The 18,189-nt window shown below is 43.4% G+C and overlaps 1 long non-coding RNA gene, 2 other non-coding genes and 1 pseudogene across 3 annotated transcripts in view; 1 reads left to right on the top strand and 3 right to left on the bottom strand.

The window, feature by feature from the left end:
• Window positions 1-1,381: 1,381 nt before the first annotated feature.
• On the bottom strand, window positions 1,382-12,753 carry LOC129398221 (T-complex protein 1 subunit zeta-like; annotated as a pseudogene).
• Window positions 4,867-5,001, bottom strand: LOC112438689 (small nucleolar RNA SNORA15). Its single transcript, XR_003027064.1, has one exon. It is a non-coding gene; the product is annotated as a small nucleolar RNA SNORA15 (small nucleolar RNA).
• On the bottom strand, window positions 9,405-9,538 carry LOC117981290 (small nucleolar RNA SNORA22). The gene has a single exon (XR_004672762.1). It is a non-coding gene; the product is annotated as a small nucleolar RNA SNORA22 (small nucleolar RNA).
• A 1,820-nt stretch (window positions 12,754-14,573) lies between the features above and the next one.
• LOC134730679 (uncharacterized) overlaps window positions 14,574-18,189 on the top strand; it is a 32,153-nt gene continuing 28,537 nt past the window's right edge. The window contains exon 1 of the long non-coding RNA XR_010112593.1: window positions 14,574-14,705. This is a non-coding gene — a long non-coding RNA (uncharacterized LOC134730679). The remainder of the gene's footprint in view (window positions 14,706-18,189) is intronic.

Genomic DNA, 18,189 nt, shown 5'->3' with positions numbered 1-18,189 from the left:
GGCACAATCTCGGCTCACTGCAGCCTCCGCCCCCTGGCTTCAAGGGATTCTCCTGCCTCAGCCTCCTGAGTAGCTGGGATTACAGGCCTACGCCACCACGCCCGGCTGATTTTTTGTATTTTTGTGGAGACGGGGTTTCACCATGTTGGCCAGGCTGGTCTCCAACTCCTAACCTCAAGTGATCCACCCGTCTCGGCCTCCCAAAGTGCTGGGATTATAGGCATGAGCCACCGCGCCCGGCCTCTCTTTCCCTTTTATTAGTTTGAAAGATTCCAGAGCAAGCAGTTGAAAGCACAAGGCGGTGAGGCACCCTGCGCACCGAGAGCGACCTCCCCAGCCGGCGGCTGCAGGCGTATCCCGGAAGCAGGCAGAGGGGCCTCAGGCTCTCTCCCGCCAGGGCGGAGGGCCCCATCCCCTTTCCTAGCGCCCCCGGCGTGGCCGGCGGTTCAATGACCTAGCCGGAGCCACGCACCAACCAGGAGCGACAGCAGGGACAGCAGCGGTGATGAACAACCCATGCTGGCATCAGGACTGGCGCGCCACGCCGCGCACACCCACGGCCCCGCTGCTCATCCGCCCTCACGCACCACGGTGGCAGTCGCCTCCTCCACACATGCGCATGCTGCTCCACCACCGCCCCTCACCCACCGGTTCAGCGGGGGAAACTGATGGACGCGAGGTGTAGGACTGGCCATACCACCTGCAGGGCTGCCCAGGGAAGTAAGGAAAAGCAGGTTGAGGGTCCCTAGAGGCCCCTTCACTACTTTTTGAACCTTTGGACAGCTTTCATTCCCTTTAAGATTGCTTCTGTGCGTCAAACCATTGCAAGACCACAAAGGAGGTTTCAACTTAATATTTGCACACTCCAGGTCACTGCTGAGCCCCCAAAACCCACAGCCTAGTAACACCAACTTTACTTTCAAGGACCGCAGAGATAGACCAACTATATAAATCTTGTGGAAACATAGTAATTTGGGTGAGGAAACTATGACGCTAGAGGCTTTGGGATGAATATTTTGCATAAGCAAAAGTTCAGAAGCTTGAAAATATAGTCAGCCTACAAATCTCAAATTTCACCTGATAACCGTAGCCCTTAGCCACCATGCCTTCCAGCTCTCTCAACTCCCTTGCCTCTAGTTTACTCCTCTTCCCATTTCCTACAACTTTGTAGGGGGAGCATTTTAGCAAAGCTATTTCAAAAGCGTGAAAAGTCCAACTGATCAATAAATTTACTCAGAAATTTACACTAACGGGATGCTTCCAAAATTTTAAATTACTAAGCGTTATTTATATTAGCATAAAAATTTTAAAACCAGATGCTTAACAATAGGGTACTGCTGAATAATTTAACATATGTCCACATAAAATTAAACCATTAAAATCTGCTTTTTCAAGGAATATTTAATAAGGTAGGTAATATATGCTTATTTAACATGGAATTTTATGTCACTGCTGCTAAAGCAAAACATCCTGTTCACTGGGTGAAAGACCTGCTTTATGTGTGTATACTTCAGTGCAATTTTTAAAAAATACTGTAATTATAATTTCAGAACTTCCAAATTTCAACAGATGCCAGTGTTCTCTCCTTTTTTCACATGGGAAAATTCCCTTGAAACTCATTTGAAGCTTGGACAAAAATTCCACAGCTGTATTCTTCAGGATCACTTTGCAGAGTCTTCAAGACTCAGATACAGAGGAAGCTTCAATTCAACCTTTCAGAGAAGACATTCCAGCTCGCATGATCTCATCAACCAAGAGAATGTTGGTGGCAATCAGTGCTGAAAGGGGGATAAAAATTAGATAGCTCAGATGATTAGGAGCCCTAATTCGACTCAACTTCCCACTTCCAACTAAGCTGCACACGTTAACATCCAATTAAATTTCCCCCTTCCCCTCTACACATCAGAGGGCTAGTTCAGTTTCCATACTTTCAGCTGATTACATTATTCATGGGGGAAAATGAGCAACTAAACAGAAAACACCAAATGAAGAGTATGATGATTCTCTAACAGTTTAATTTTCATTTTCCCAAACTTACCAGGAATGTAGAAGCTGTTTCTTTACACAATCGTTATCCCATAATGCCTGCTTCTGCTGCTACCACGGGCTCACCTAAAAGGCAACCAAAGTAAGTTCAGTCAATAAGAACCAACAATATTGTGTGTGGCTTTGCTTATCACCGATGACTCATTTCCTCCAGTATTAACTATGGGAATTCAAAGCTTCTCTGTTAGCCCAATTTTCTACTCTAAACCATGACCCCTGTCCACAATATTTGAGGAGTGTCTGACTTCTACTTAGAAGACCTGAACACCCCTCTCTCCTTCTGGATACATTTCTGTTTACCCATACTAAAGTACAGCACTGCAACTCTAATCTGGCTAAAATGGACTGATCATTTCCCTCATTCCAGAAATCTTTTTTATTAAATAATAATGTTGACAGCAATAGGTCTTGCACATACTGCATGGATGTACCTGTTATCTGTCTCCTACTTTGTACTTAATTTGTGTTGTTTTGTTACAGGGGCCTAAGATCAGGGCTGTCACCATTTCATTAGATTTCTAGATCCCCTTTTCTGGCATTATTTGCTATCTTTAGCTGTTTTTCACCCATGAATATAATCACCCAATCTATTTTCTTATCATAGTACTTGATTAAAAACTGAGTAAGGTGGCCGGGTGCGGTGCTTCACGCCTGTAATCCCAGCATTTTGGGAGGCTGAGGCGGGCGGATCACGAGGTCAGGAGATCGAGACCATCCTGGCTAACACGGTGAAACCCCATCTCAACTAAAAATACAAAAAATTAGCCAGGCGTGGTGGCGGGTGCCTGTAGTCCCAGCTACTCGGGAGGCTGAGGCAGGAGAATGGCGTGAACCTGGGAGGCAGCAGTTGCAGTGAGCCAAGATCTTGCCACTGCACTCCAGCCTGGGCAACAGAGCAAGACTCCGTCTCAAAAAAAAAAAAAGAAAAAAAAAGAAACAAAGAACTGAGTTTAAGGTAAATGCAATATGAAAATCCTTCAACATTAATCTGAACCATCTACCACCACTCAACATCTCCAACAAAACTATACCAAAGTTACTCAGTCTACTCTACTCCCTTAATTATTATACCTAGTCATTCCATTTTTGATTAATATCCTATTTTATCCCATTTTAGAACCCAGACTTCCCTAATAGTACTGGTGTCAAATTGCAAAGCAAAAGATTTTTTTTTTGGTCCCCATTTTGAATCTTTCCTGGCTTCAACTCACATGTACTACATCTAGTTTTTCCTCTACAAACAGTTGCATTCTCTTACCTGTGTTCAGGTCCACACCCACGAGCTGACCTGATTCTGAATGTTCTGCTTAAATTTTAACTAATGTTTTCTGAAGGTCAAAACCAGAATTCTGAGCAAGAACCTAAAGTAAACAAATTTAATTCCTGAGAAAACAGGAAGAATTGATATTTAAAAAAAAAAAAAGGGGGGCCGGGCATAGTGGCTCACACCTGTAATCCCAGCACTCTGAAAGGCCGAGGCGGATCATAAGGTCAAGAAATCGAGACTATCCTGGCCAACATGGTGAAACCCTGTCTCTACTACAGATACAAAAAATTAGCTGGGCATTGTGACACGTGCATGTAGTCCCAGCTACTCAGGAGGCTGAGGCAGGAGAATCGCTTGAACCTGGGAGGTGGAGGTTGCTGTGAGCCGAGATCACGCCACTGCACTCCAGCCTGGGCGACAAGAGACTGCATCTCAAAAAAAAAAAAAAAAAAAAGGAGCAAAAGAAAGTCTCGGCCGGATGCAGTGGCTCATGCCTGTAATCCCAGCACTTTGGGAGGCCAAGCCAGGTGGATCGCCTGAGGCCAAGAGTATGAGACCAGTCTGGCCAACATGGTGAAACCCCACCTCTACTACAAATACAAAAGAAATCTAGCCGGGTGTGGTGGCAGGTGCCTGTAATCCCAGCTACTGGGGAGGCTGAGGTTGCAGTGGGCCGAGATCACACCATTGCACTCCAGCCTGGACAACAAGAGCAAAACTCTCAAAATTCTTAAAAACAAAACAAAACAAAAAAAGAATCTCATTGCATGAAGACAGAACATTTATGTTCCCTTCAGAGAATAACCAGACACAAGTTACTGATCAACTCTCTCATCTACCCCAATCCCAGCAGCAATACACCAGTCATAAACTATACTTCAAAATTAGTATGTAATAAAAAACAATGATATCAGTTTAGCTAAAACCAAAACAAAAAGCAAGTTTGTACTCAAGTATAACCCCTAATACTGCAAATATTAAGCTACAGGTTCTCTCTTGCCATCTGAAACGTCAGCTATTCAGGCCTCCCAGAGAAACCAATACGTTTGCATGTTTTACAGTCAGGAAGAAAACTGATCAAACCCGTTTATCCAAAATCCGTATTATTAATAAAGCCTACATTATCAAAAAGTTTTGATCAGCTGAATCTTTTGGAAGATTGACTGTTTAAGGCATACACACTTTGGGAATAACGAGCAACACATCAGCAAATGCTTGGACTCCAAGCTGTGCCTTGCCCTTTATACTGAGCTTATATTTATTCAGGGCTTCTGCCATTGCCACTTCCACGGCACCAGCACCCGGAACCACACAGCCTGTTGGATGGGAGAAAAAGAAAAATGCTAAGAAAACTGTAGAACTAATTATGAATAACAAAATATACATATGAAAGCCATTAATTTCTTACAAATTCACTATGACCACATCAATTTAAGTACTGCATGTGAAAGCCACAATACAAGCAACTAACATATCAAATAGGAGAATGGTCCAGCCAGAATGGCTTCACTGGCCACTGGCAGCTCTTTCAACAGATCAGTATTAGTTCATTTATTTGTATTCACCTTTAATAATGATATGCTATGAAAAACCTTAGCATACCATCAGTCATTCTAAAGGGAAGACTGCTTTTGCATGGTGTCTGGCTGTGTAAACTACTGATAAAAGAACACAGTATTCAGCCATGCTTTTCAGACCAGCAAAACAATTTAATAGAATTGAAATATGGTGAGGAGCTTACCATCATCAATAGCATTTTTGACAGCCCTCAAGCCATCCCTTACTGCATCTTTGGTCTAAGTGTGGGCTTATTTGGTCCTTTGATCAATAATGTGACAGAACGAGGGTTGTTACACTTCTCAATAAAGGTGAACTTCTCCCTTTGTGTAGAAGAAACATGATTTTCAAAAACACGGTGTGTGCAAAGAGAGAAGAGGGACTTACAGAGAATGACAAGCAGCATATTAATAAGGAACAAACTTGATCACATCAAACCAAATTATCTTTTTGAAAAATCACATATAAATGGCTTCCCATTACTACACATAAACCTTCAAAATGTATATAAACACAAATCTGATCCTGAATTTCAATTAATTTTTCTGCTAAAGACTTCATGAACCAGGCACAGTGGCTCATGCCTGTAATCTCAGCACTTTGGGAGGCTGAGGGTGAAGGACAGCCTGAGCCCGAGAGTTTAAGACCAGCCTGGGCAACACAATACGACCCTGTTTCTACAAAAATTACAAAAAAAATTTAGCCAGGCATGGTAGCACATGTCTGTGGTCCCATTTGCTCAGGACCCTGAAGCAGGAGGATCACTTGAGCCCAGGAAGATGAGGCTGCAGTGAGCTGTGATCACACCACTGCACTCCAGCCCGGGCAGGAGTGAGAACCCATCTCAAACAAAACAAAAATAATTCATGAGCTAAAAAGTTCTATTACCCTCAGGAAGAAAATACACTTACCAATGTATACTCATATACAAGTCCTGCATGTCCCAAGCAGTCAGGACTTAGGTCCTCAAAAGAATTCAGGGCCACCCCACCACAAGCAAGAGTCAGCCTGAAATAGCATTTTAAGGGAAATGAATAAGCAATGTTACCAGTGAAGTTCAAAGAGAAGACCAGTAATTTCTAAGAAGGAATTTTTCAGAATTACACACAAGATTACAGTTTAAAATGTACTTTAACCTACGCCTTTTCATTTGCCATCAACCAGCTGAAAACCAGTCTTTTAACCCTCTATTTAAACCACTCTCCCCAAGTCAGCAAATGAAATCTAAAGATGGACAAGAGCTCTTTATTGGCCAGGCATGGTGGCTCACGCCTGTAATCCCAACACTTTGGGAGGCTGAGGTGGGTGGATCACTTGAGGCCAGGAGTTTGAGACCAGCCTAGCCAACATGGCAAAACCCCATTTCTACCAAAAAAGCAAAATGAAAACAAAACAATTCAACGGGCATGGTGGCAGACACCCGTAATCCTAGCTACTCGGGAGGCTGAGGCACGAGAATCCTAAGAACCCAGGAAGTAGAAGTTGCAATGAACCACGATCATGCCACTGTACAACAGAGCAAGACTGTCTCAAAAAAATAATAAAATAATATTTTTTAAAAAACTTTTATTGTGGTGAGCTCTTTGGGAGAAAGTATACTGAATTCAGAGACAAAAAGTAAAATAATGTTTACAAGGGCATAAAGGGAATGAGAAATGGGGAGTAACTATTTAATGGGTATACAGTTTCAGTTTGTGATGATAAAAAAAATCCTAGAGATGGACAGTGCTGACGGGTGCAAAATAATGCGAATATAGTTAATGCCAATTAATTGTACAGTTGAAAACCCAAAAATAAAGTATAAGGAAAAACAATCCCAATTCATTTGCAAAATAAGTAAAAGTCAAATTACTCAGATAAATCTGCTACTCATACCTCTCCATATTCCTCCTTTTAGCTCTGTGAAGAGCGACTGTGCCTTCTTTGAAAGAGCATCTAAGGAAAAGGGGTCAATTCCCTATAACAAAAATAAAAATTAGTTTCAACATCTTTCACCTTAAAAGTAAAAAGGATGATACATACTATTTAGTTTATACACTGGATTTTCATTCTCACCTTTTGATTAATAACAAATCCTTTATCTGAATCACCACAGACTTTCCTTTTCAGTTCTATTATTTGTTTTAACTCTATCTTCAATGAATTTTCTTTCAGCTTTTATGAGTTTTTCTCTTTCTGCACTCTTGTAAAAAAAGCCAGAATTCACTTCTCTATTAAGAAAAAAAAAAAAGTTACAGAAAGCAGGGAAACATTTATTTTTTGAGAAAATAGCTTCTGAAACTGGATTAGTCCTAAGATTTAACAAACAGCTCACTGAGCTCCAATCCTGCCCCTTGCACATCTTCAGAGGCTGTTTCCTATAACTCTCCCAAACCAATTTGAGGATTATTGTCCTTACAGTGGGAAACGAAGTTTCACAAAAAAGTAACTCACCTAAAACACGAAGCTCCTCCATTTAAGTTAAGGGGCTATAAACTTAAGTTTTTTCAAATTCTAATGACACGTTACAAATGAGGATATATGCATCCTCCACCCTTTTCTTCCTATCAAGATGCTATGCTCCATGGTCCAAAACAAGCCCTCTGATTAAGCTGTTCAAACACACACAAAATTATGGTTATTGATTTCCAGATGGGTGTACGTTAAACACCGAACTGAGAAGGCACTGATAATTTTCATGCAGTCAGCGTTGTTTCTTGAATTACTTGAAGATCCTATGCTGTACAGAAAAGTCTGCAGAGATAGTCTCCCTGGTGGGCTGTCAAACTGTGATGATATCTTTTAAAAACATGTTTTCTGCCAAGTGCCTGTAATGCCAGCACTTGGGGAGGCAGAGGTGAGAGGACGCCTTAATCCCAGGAATTCAAAACCAGGCTATGCAACATAAGGAGACTCCATTCTCCACAAAAAGAAAGGAGAAACGAACATATACATGTTTTCTAACTAAGTCTTTAGAAAAAAAATTTTTTTTAATTCCTCTACTGCTTCTCATTATGCTTTGTACCTAGCAATTCAATAAACGCCAAATGACTGATGTTGTTCACCTTTCGGAATAATTCTACCCATAAATACAACATAACGTTCACCTTATTTCAGGAGAAAATATTACTAAAAGTAAAAACAATCTTCACCTAGCAATTTATCCAACTTATATCTTCACCGAGCAATTTATCCAACTGATACCTTCAGGTAAATATACAACATTTTATATCCAAATATATTAAAAATTTTGCCAACAATATATATTGTACAAAGCACCCCTAAATTTCAAAACACACTTTATTAGTTTTTTTTTTTTTTTTTTTGAGATGGAGTTTTGCTCTTATCACCCAGGCTGGAGTGCAATGGTGTGGTCTTGGCTCACTGCAACCTCCGCCTCCCAGTTTCAAGCAATTCTTCTGCCTCAGCCTCCCAAGTAGCTGGGATTACATGCGCCCGCCACCATGCCTGGCTAATTTTTGTAATTTTAGTAGAGACGGGGTTTCCCCATGTTGGCCAGGCTGGTCTTGAACTCCTGACCTCAGGTGATCTACCCACCTCGGCTTCCCAAAGTGCTGGGATTACATGCCTGAGCCACCAGGCCCGACCATTAGTATTTCATAGTCTTCTACCACCTACCTTGTATCAGTTTCAGATTTATGTTTCTTGTCAATGATCACAAAATCATGAAGAGATCAATAGGTTCATCTTTTCTTTTAATGGCCAAAATGGAACCCACTACAGCCTGCAATAGGAGAAGGATAACCATTAAGTAAATTCAATTTGCAGCAGCAGAAACATGTTGCTTTTCAGAAGGCTAAAGTAGACAGTTTCTTCATTTTACAATCTCTACACTGATTTGTATTTTTCTATAAGCAGATAGAATACATTATATATGAACAGCTGTTACATTTCTGAAATCTCAATCTGTAATTCCCAAACATTAACATTCCTTAACATTAACATTCCTCCTGGTGTTTCATTAAAAATACTGATAACTGGAAGCTTTCTAATAACAAAATCTCCACTTTATAAACCTTTTAATGAAAGCTCCAATTTTACTTTTAAAACCCGGTTAGGTATACTATTATTTGAATTTCCTCATTTTACTTTTTAGAGACACAGATTAGGTATCACTGCCACAAAAATGAAGCTACATAGCACCTTGTGATTGAAATTCATAATTATATTCACGTTTCTACTATCAGAGATTTTCTATATAGGTGTACCATACCAGACACAGACAAAATTTAATACATACCTCTGTTAAGACATCTGCAAGTTTAGCATGAACTTTAGTACAAAGAGATGCCCTGGCCACATCTTTAAGTGTTTCCTTGTCCATCTCTCTGCTAACTTTGACTTCTTCCAAAAAATGAAGGGCCTTTTCCTTCACAGCTTCAAATCCTTCAGTGATTATTCTGGGATGAAGGCCCTACAATAAACACACAATAACACTTGCATCTTCAATTAGGTGCAACTATAGTTCATGATAAAGTTCAGATAATTCTTGGAGGGATATTCTGATCATCATATCTTTGAACACGAGGTAATATAATGTGCTGGCTTTCTGAATACATTTAAAAGGATAAATATTCCTTTCAATGCAGAGGAGAAGAGCAGGCAATGCTCTAGCACAGGGTCAAAGCCAAGGGAACTATAAAGCACCCTTGGGTGTTCACTGTGCAAACCACTCCGAATCATGTCAAAACCGACACTGTGTCCCAACAACTCACAGATGGTAGCATTATTCTATCTTTTCTATAGGTAATCTCAAACGAATTCACATCATTTACTAATAAAAATAAATAAAGACTATCTGCTCTCTTTTACCCGAAAATTCTGACAATAGATTCGTAGTCACTGAGGTTTGTTTTAAACCTTGGAACTAGTCAGGGCTAACAAAGTGGAATTTATCTAAATGTAAGCTTTTGGTTGTCTTTTTCCTAACAAATAAATATGCCTAGTCCTAAACATCCCATTTTAAAATCTCAATTATTAATCTAAAGACAGATACAAATCACATAGGCAATTCAACTTGATTACAAAATTATTTTCAGGCCAAAAAAGGTTCCATAACCTGTCCAAGCTCACAACAAATTTGTTTTAGACCAAGGCAAAGACCCAGATTTAAGCCCCCTAATTCTACTGTATGGCCTCCGCTAGTATTAACACATCAATTTGTATAAATAAGTATCTGGCACGTCCTATATACAATAATATATTACAGAAACAAGAGTTGTGTGCCAGGCGCGGTGGCTCACGCCTTTAATCCCAGCACTTTGGGAGGCCAAGATGGGTGGATCACCTGAGGTCAGGAGTTGGAGACCAGCCTGACCAATGTGGAGAAACCCCATCTCTGCGAAAAATACAAAATTAGCCGGGCGTGGTGGCACATGCCTGTAATCCTAGCTACTCAGGAGGCTGAGGCTGGGAATTGCTTGAACCCAGGAGACGGACATTGCAGTGAGCCGAGATGCCATTGCACTCCAGCCTGGGCAACAAGAGTGAAATCCCATCTCAAAAAAACAAAACAAAAAAAAGTTGTGCATACTTCAGAAATGTAGAGATCTGCCTGTTTCAGCAGCTCTCCAATGATTAGGACATTGGAAGTCGTACCATCACCAGTTATATCATCCTGGGCTGTTGCTACCTTTGCTATTAAGGAAGCTGTTGGGTGTTGAATTTGCTGAAAGTAGAAAAAGAATGAATCACTTAAAACAATATGAAACAGTCTAAAAATACCACAAATAAAATGCATGAAGGGCCTCTTTAAGTACTATCTACTTGAAAAAGCTACCCAAGTGTTTGGCTACAAATTACTAAGATTAAAAAGTCACAATTAGCTATCATGCGCATGCAATTATAATGATGGAAACATTTTCATGTGTAATTTATTTCTCAGGTTATCTCTACTTTACAGATGAGGAAGCTTGAGGCTCAGTAAAAGTTTACTCAAGATGACAGCTAACAGTTAACAGTAACGGATAATTTTACATCCTTGCCTCTTTAGGCAAGTGTAGGGCTCTATGAGAATAAGCCAGGTATCTCCTAAAATGAAAGCTCAGCAGCCTCCACTGTTACTCTGCAATGGCCAAATAATTTAAAAGGAAAGGTCAGGTGCGTTAGCTCATGCCTGTAATCCCAGCACTTTGGGAGGCCACAGCAGATGGATCCCTTGAACTCAGGAATTCGAAACCAGCCTGGGCTACATGGCAAAATCCTGTCTCTTAAAAAAAAAAAAAAAAAAAGCGGAAAAAAATTGTATTTTAGAGGTAAAATGACATGTCTGTAGCTTACCTTCAAATGATTCAGAGGAAAAATAGAAAAGAAATGGAACAACATGTAAACAATTGGTGAATCTAAAAAAGGGCACACACAATATAATCATTATTTTCGTAGGTTTGTAATTTTTTCAAAGAAAACTGAAAAACAGACTTCTGGAGATTGGAGAGAAGTTCCAGTGGGAGGGGACTTCTGAGGTGGTAGCAACAATTTATTTCTTAACTACAATAGTGGTTGTGTGTGTCCACTTTATAATTATTTCCTAAATTGTAAATGTTCTATGTGCTTCTCTCTACTTATGCTATATTTCTGACACACTAAAACCCAAATAAATTTTTTTTTTTTTTTTTTTTTGGTGACAGTCTCACTCTGTCACCTAGGCTGGAGAGTGCAGTGGCACAATCTTGGCTCACTGAAACCTCAGCCTCCCAGGTTCAAGCAATCGATTCTCCTGCCTCAGCCTCTGGAGTAGCTGGGACTACAGGCGTACAGAACCATGCCTGGCTAATTTTTGTATTTTCAGTAGAGACGGAGTTTCACCATGTTGGCCAGGGCTGATCGTGAACTCCTGGCCTCAAGTGATCCACCTACCTCGGCCTTCCAAAGTGCTGAGATTACAAGAATGAGCCACTGCACCCGGCCCCAAAACAATTCTGACGTCAAGTTTAACCGTGGCTCCACTTTTCTGCTAACACGGGCCACCACTGAACCCAGTAAAAACAAAAACACCTCCTAGATTAGCAAGTCTTTATTAAAGATATTTCATCTGGATGTTGATAGCATGGTATACTACTAGCAAAACCCTGATTATTCTGAACTCAAATCAGCAGGAAATCATTTCTCTTTCTTGGATTTGAACTGTTAAGTTTTGGGAATTTAGGGATGAGTAAAACGCATACTCCCTTCAATAATCTCATATTCTCCATCCCTAAGACTTTAAAAATGTTAAAGCAAAGAGATTTCTCTCCCCTCCAGTTGGAGATGGAGATGAGACATAACAGAGAAATTGCTGTTTTAAAAAGAGAAAAACCGGCCAGATGCTGTGGCTCACGCCTGGTAATCCCAGCACTTTGGGAGGCTGACTCAGGCGGATCACCTGAAGTCATGAGTTCAAGACCGGCCTGGCCAACATGGTGAAATACCATCTCTACAAAAAATACAAAAATTAGCTGGGCATGGTGGAGCAAGCCTGTAATCCCAGCTACTTGGGAGGCTGAGACAGGAGAATCACTTGAACCCAGGAGGCGGAGGTTGCAGTGAACCACTGGACTCCAGGCTGGGCGACAGAGTGAGATTCTGTCTTAAAAAAAAAAAAAAAAAAACCCATAAAGAGAAAAACCATCCTCATGCATTTTGCCCATGTGATTGTGTCAACCACCCTTAATTTTTCAAATTTTATTATAATTAATGTACAATTACAGTCCTTTAGCCCAGACTGTGAATGGCAAAAAAGCAGGGATTCAAAGACAGGGCTGTCAGACTCCAGGCACAGTCAGTACTATTACTGTCACTGTTACATGTCACTTCTGAATGTTCTCCTACCTTGAGAATGGACATTGCAAATCTTTCTACAAAGCAAAAGTTCTACGGAAAATCAAGACATTTCTGACCTAGCAGAGCACCTCTCACCATTTCGTGAAGCAGCGCACTGTGCAGGACCGTGCCCGGCTAATTTTTGTATTTTTAGTAGAGACCGAGTTTCACCATGTTGGCCAGGGCTGATCGTCAACTCCTGTGTCTTTAGTAAGCTTGATGTCTCCAGCGCCAGAAACAAGACTGTTTAAGGGACAGAAATCAATCAAATTGTGACAAAAACGAAATTAAAACGAAAACTAAATTAAAAAGTCCCATTAGAAAATGGGCTTTTCCAGCCGGGTGCGGTGGCTCACGCCTGTAATCCCAGCACTTTGGGAGGCCGAGGCGGGTGGATCTCGAGGTCAGGATATCGAGACCATCCTGGCTAACACGGTGAAACCCCATCTCTACTAAAAATACAAAATAAATAAATAAATAAATAAATAAATAAATAAATAAATAAATAAATAATGCAAGCTGGGCGTGGTGACGGGCGCCTGTAGTCCCAGCTACTCGTGAGACTGAGGCAGGAGAAAGACATGAACCCGGGAGGTGGAGCTTGCAGTGAGCCGAGATCGCGCCACTGCACTCCAGCCTGGGTGACAGAGCGAGACTCTGTCTCAAAAAAAAAAAAAAAAAAAAAAAAAGCAAAACAACAAAAAAGGACTTTTCCCAGATCTCAGGGAGCCAGGAATATGGAGCTAGTTATCAACGAAAACTAAATTAAAAAGTCCCATTAGAAAACGGGCTTTTCCCCGATGTTAGGGAGCCGAGAATATGGAGCTAGTTATCTCCCGCAGGCTGGAGGACAAGTGTAGTGCCCACCCCGTCCCCGCAGAGATTGTGCAGAGCCCTCAGGGTGTCTGGAAGCCCAAGAAGGCGGGGAACGCCGCACACTAGAGCCGCTTTTTTCTCCATGGAGACGGCATCGACGCAGCAAGAAATGGCCGCAACGGTGGGACTTAGCAGGGAACAGGACCGGCCCGGGAGGACGCGAGGAAGGGTGGCTGCGGAGCCCCGAGGCAGCGGGCTCCCGTCTGCGGTCTTGGGCCCGCCAGGTGCGCAGCGGCGCGCGGTGCCCACCCAGCCCTCCCGCCAGCCTCACCTTACATCTTTATGGTCCCTTTGGGCCCCAGGTTGGTCCTCAGCACGTCCTGCAGACCCCGCGCACCGCTAATGTTGAACGCCAGCGCCGCCTGCGCTCCGGCCACCTTGGCCTTGGGGTTCAGAGTCTTCGCCGCCGCCATAGCTGCTCCAGAGGAAGAAAAGAAAGCGATGCGGCACGCGGAGACCCCAGAGCCGGCGCGCCGTGGCCGGGATGCACTATCCGGATCTTCCGGAAAAGTCGGCGCGCCCGGCCCGCCCCTAGCGTGCCCGCGCCGCCGCTATTGGGCCACGAGCTGTCCAGCGCCCGCTCATTGGTCCGCGGCTGCACGGTGCCGGCGGTCCCACCCCTCACCCCGCGGCCGCGACGCTATAGCGCACTGGAGTAGCCTGTTCCTGGCAGTAAGTGCTTCTGGGTTCTGGCGTTGCTGCTCAGTGGGGCCCAAGTTTGCGGACCCGGGATCTCAGGATGCAGGCAGGGCTTGTGCCCCGCGCCGGACAGGGCGTAGGGTAGGCCTCCTCCCGCTCCTACTCGCGCGGTTTGCTCCTCAGTCTCCTTCCCTTGCTGCTTTCATGCCTTTCATTGGAGCTTTCTGGACCCTGTGCTTGACGGTGCTGTAGGTGCCGTGGGGACACACAAGCTAGTCTGATAAGCACCCTCCGCCGGAATCATGCGGTGCTGTAAGGACTAGCGAAGATGAAGATAGAATGCAAGGTAGAAAGTGCTGGATGCCTTTAGAAGGCTGCAGGACTGGTGCGATGGGAGTTGAGTCATAACCTGTCCGTCATTAGGACTCAGGATGCTGCTGAGGCCCTGGGCTTCCATGGTAGATTTGAAAACTCACCCTTGTAGAGTGATGGTGTCCAGCCTTTGAGAGGACTTCCTTTTAAGGTAAATTTCCAAAGAGCTCCACAATTGTTTACAGTATCCAGTGCCCGCCGAATTCCAGGGGATTCAGTAACACGTGATATTTTACTTTATTTTTTCTTTTTATAGACACACGGCCTCACCATGTTGCCCAGGGTGGTCTCAAATTCCTGAGCTCAAGTGATACTGCTGAGCTCAAGTGATCCTCCCGTCTCGGCCTCCAAAAGTGCTGGGATTACAGGCGTGAGCCACCGTGCCCGGCCAGTATTTTATTTTTAATAGATAACGGAAATTGTTCTGAATTCAAAAGGCACCAAAGGGCATGTGTTGGAAATTAAATCTTCCTCCCGCCACTAGTTCAACACTAGAGACAAGCACAGTTACCCCTGGATACTCGATGAATTTTCGGAGTGCTTTCTGAATTTATAAACTTATATGTGAATATAATCATTTCCCCACACAAATGGCAATTCCTAATACACACTGTAGGGTGTGTTATACTTTAAATGTCTTGGAGAGTGTGCCATATCAAGACTAATGGGAAGTCCTCATTAACAGCTGCGTGATGTTCTTCGTAAGAATTACACAACTAGGAGCCGGGGCACGGTGGCTCACGACTGTAATCCCGACACTTTGGGAGGCCGAGGCAGGTGGATCACTTGTGCCTAGGAGTTCAAGACCAGCCTGGGCAATGTAGTGAGACCCCATCTATACAGAAAGTACAAAAATTAGCCGGGCGTGGTGGTGCATGCCCATGGTCCCAGCTACTCGAGAGGCTGAGGTGGGAGGATCGCCAGAATCTAGGAGGCGGAGGTTGCAGTCAGCTATGTCAGCTATGATATTGCCACTGCACTGCAGCCTGTCTCAAAAAGAATGATACAACTAACCAGTCACCTACTGACTGATGTTTAAGTTGTTCCCAATCTGCTATTCAGGCTGCAGTGAATATCGGTATATGATGCTTTTAGGAGGATTTGTGTATTTGAGAATCACAAAAACATCTATATATGTGACTAGAAGCACTGCACAATAGAAGACTAGTTATTAGTTCCATAGGCATTACATGGTGTGCATGCAGATTTATTATAACTGCTGTTAAAAATGTTATGAGGAGACCAGGCGTGGTGGCCCACACTTGTAATCCCAGCACTTTGGGAGGCCGAGACCGGCGGATCACTTGAGGTCAGGAGGTCAAGATCATCCTGGCCAACATGGTGAAACCCTGTCTCCGTAAAAATACAAACATTAGCAAGACCAACAAGGTGAAACACTGTCTCTGTAAAAATACAAAAATTAGCCTGGCATGGTGGTGTGCATCTGTGATCCAAGCTACTCGGAGGCTGAGGCATGAGAATTGCATGAACTTGGGAAGGAGAGGTTGTAGTGAGCCAAGATCATGCCACTGCACTCTAGCCTGGGTGACAGAGCTAGACTGTGTCTCAAAAAAAAAAAAAAAAAAAAAAAAGGCCGGGCCCAGTGGCTCACATCTGTAATCCCAGCACTTTGCGAGGCTGAGGCAGGCAGATGATTTGATTTGAGGTCAGGAGTTCAAGACCAGCCTGGCCAACATGGTGAAACCTCGTTTCTACCAAAAATATAAAAAGTTAGCCGGGTGTGGTGGCGCACGCCTGTAATCCCAGCTACTTGGGAGGCTGAGGCAGGAGAATCGTTTGAATTCTGGAGACAGAGGTTGCAGTGAGCCAAGATCATGTTTCTGCACTCCAGCCTGGGTGACAGAGCGAGACTCTTTCTCAAAAAAAAAAGCTGGGCATGGTGGTTCACACCTATAATCCCAGCACTTTGGGAGGCTGAGGTGGGTGGGTCACCTGAGGTCAGGAGTTCCAGACCAGCCTGGCCAACGTGGTGAAACCTGTCTCTACTGAAAATACAAAAATTAGCCAGGCATGGTGGCGGCCACCTGTAATCCCAGCTACTCAGGAGGCTGAGGCAGGAGAATCGCTTGAGCCCGGGAGTTGGAGGTTGCAGTGAGCCAAGATCACGCCATTGCACTCCAGCCTGGGCGACAAGAGCAAGACTTGTTGCCCAGGTGACATGATGGAAGTATATTAAATACATAAATAGGAGTTCTTGATAGGGGGAAACACATTTTAAATAACATGTATAAGAAGTTCTCACTTTTGAAACATTCCCCATGGGTCTATACTGGGAGGGGAACATCACACACTGGGGCCTGTCAGGGGGTGGGGATTAAGGGGAGGGAGAGCATTAGGACAAATACCTAATGCAAGCGGGGTTTAAAACCTAGAGGATGGGTTGATGGGTGCAGCAAATCACCATGGCATGTGTATACCTATGTAACAAAACTGCATATTCTGCACATGTATCTCCGAACTTAAAGCAAAAAAAAAAAAAAAAAAAAAAAAAAAAAAGGCCTGGTGTGGTGGCGCACACCTGTAATCCCATCTACTTAGGTGGCTGAGGCAGAATTGCTTGAACCCGCTAGGCAGAGGTTGCAGTGAGCCAAAATTGCAGCACTGCACTCCTAGCCTGGGCGACAGAGTGAGACCCTGTCTCAAAATTAAAAATAAAAAGAATTTGTAAAAAACAGAAGAATTCCCATACTCTACACACAGATCCCCCAAATGTAAACATCATATTTAACCCCAGAATAAGAAATTAACATTGACGCATGATCCAATCTATAGATCGCTTTCAAATTTTGCTAATTATATCATGATCTATCTCTTGCCCAGGAGTCTATATATCCAGAATTACGCTTCGCATTTAGTTGTCATGTCCTTCAGTCTGAAACAGTTCTGCAGTTTTTCAGTCTTTAATGATCTTGGCATTGCTTTTAGTACTGGCCAGTTATTTTACAGAATGTCCCTTACTTTAGGGTTATTTGATATTTCCTTATTTTTTATTTATTTATTTATTTTTGTTGAGACAGAGTCTTGCTCTGTCGCGCAACCTGGAGTGCAGTGGCATGATCTCGGCTCACTGCAAGCTCCACCTCCCGGGTTCATGCCATTCTCCTGCCTCAGCTTCCTGAGTAGCTGGGACTACAGGCGCCTGCCACCACGCCCAGCTAATTTTTTTGTATTTTTTTTAGTAGAGACAGGGTTTCACCGTGTTAGCCAGGATGGTCTGGATCTCCTGACCTCGTGATCTGCCCGCCTTGGCCTCCCAAAGTGCTGGGATTACAGGCTTGAGCCACCATGCCTGGCCTCCTTATTTTTTAAAAAATTTTTTTGAGACAGAGTCTCGCCCTTTTGCCCAGGCTGGAGTGCAGTTGTGTGATCTCCGCTCACTGCAGCCTCCACCTCCCAGGTTCACGTGATTCTCCTGCCTCAGCCTCCAGAGTACCTGGGATTACAGGCACCTGCCACCATTCCTGGCTAATTTTTGTATTTTTAGTAGAGATGGGGTTTCACTATGTTGGCCAGACTGGTCTGGAACTACTGACCTCAGGTGATCTGCCTGCCTTGGCCTCCCAAAGTGCTGGGATTACAGGCATGAGCCGCTGCGCCTGGCCTCATGTTTCCTT

Source organism: Pan paniscus, chromosome 6 (genome assembly GCF_029289425.2).
Source record: "Pan paniscus chromosome 6, NHGRI_mPanPan1-v2.0_pri, whole genome shotgun sequence".
Lineage (NCBI taxonomy): Eukaryota > Metazoa > Chordata > Mammalia > Primates > Hominidae > Pan > Pan paniscus.
The sequence above is the reverse complement of the archived record's forward strand: the minus strand, read 5'-3'. Positions and strand labels throughout refer to the sequence as shown.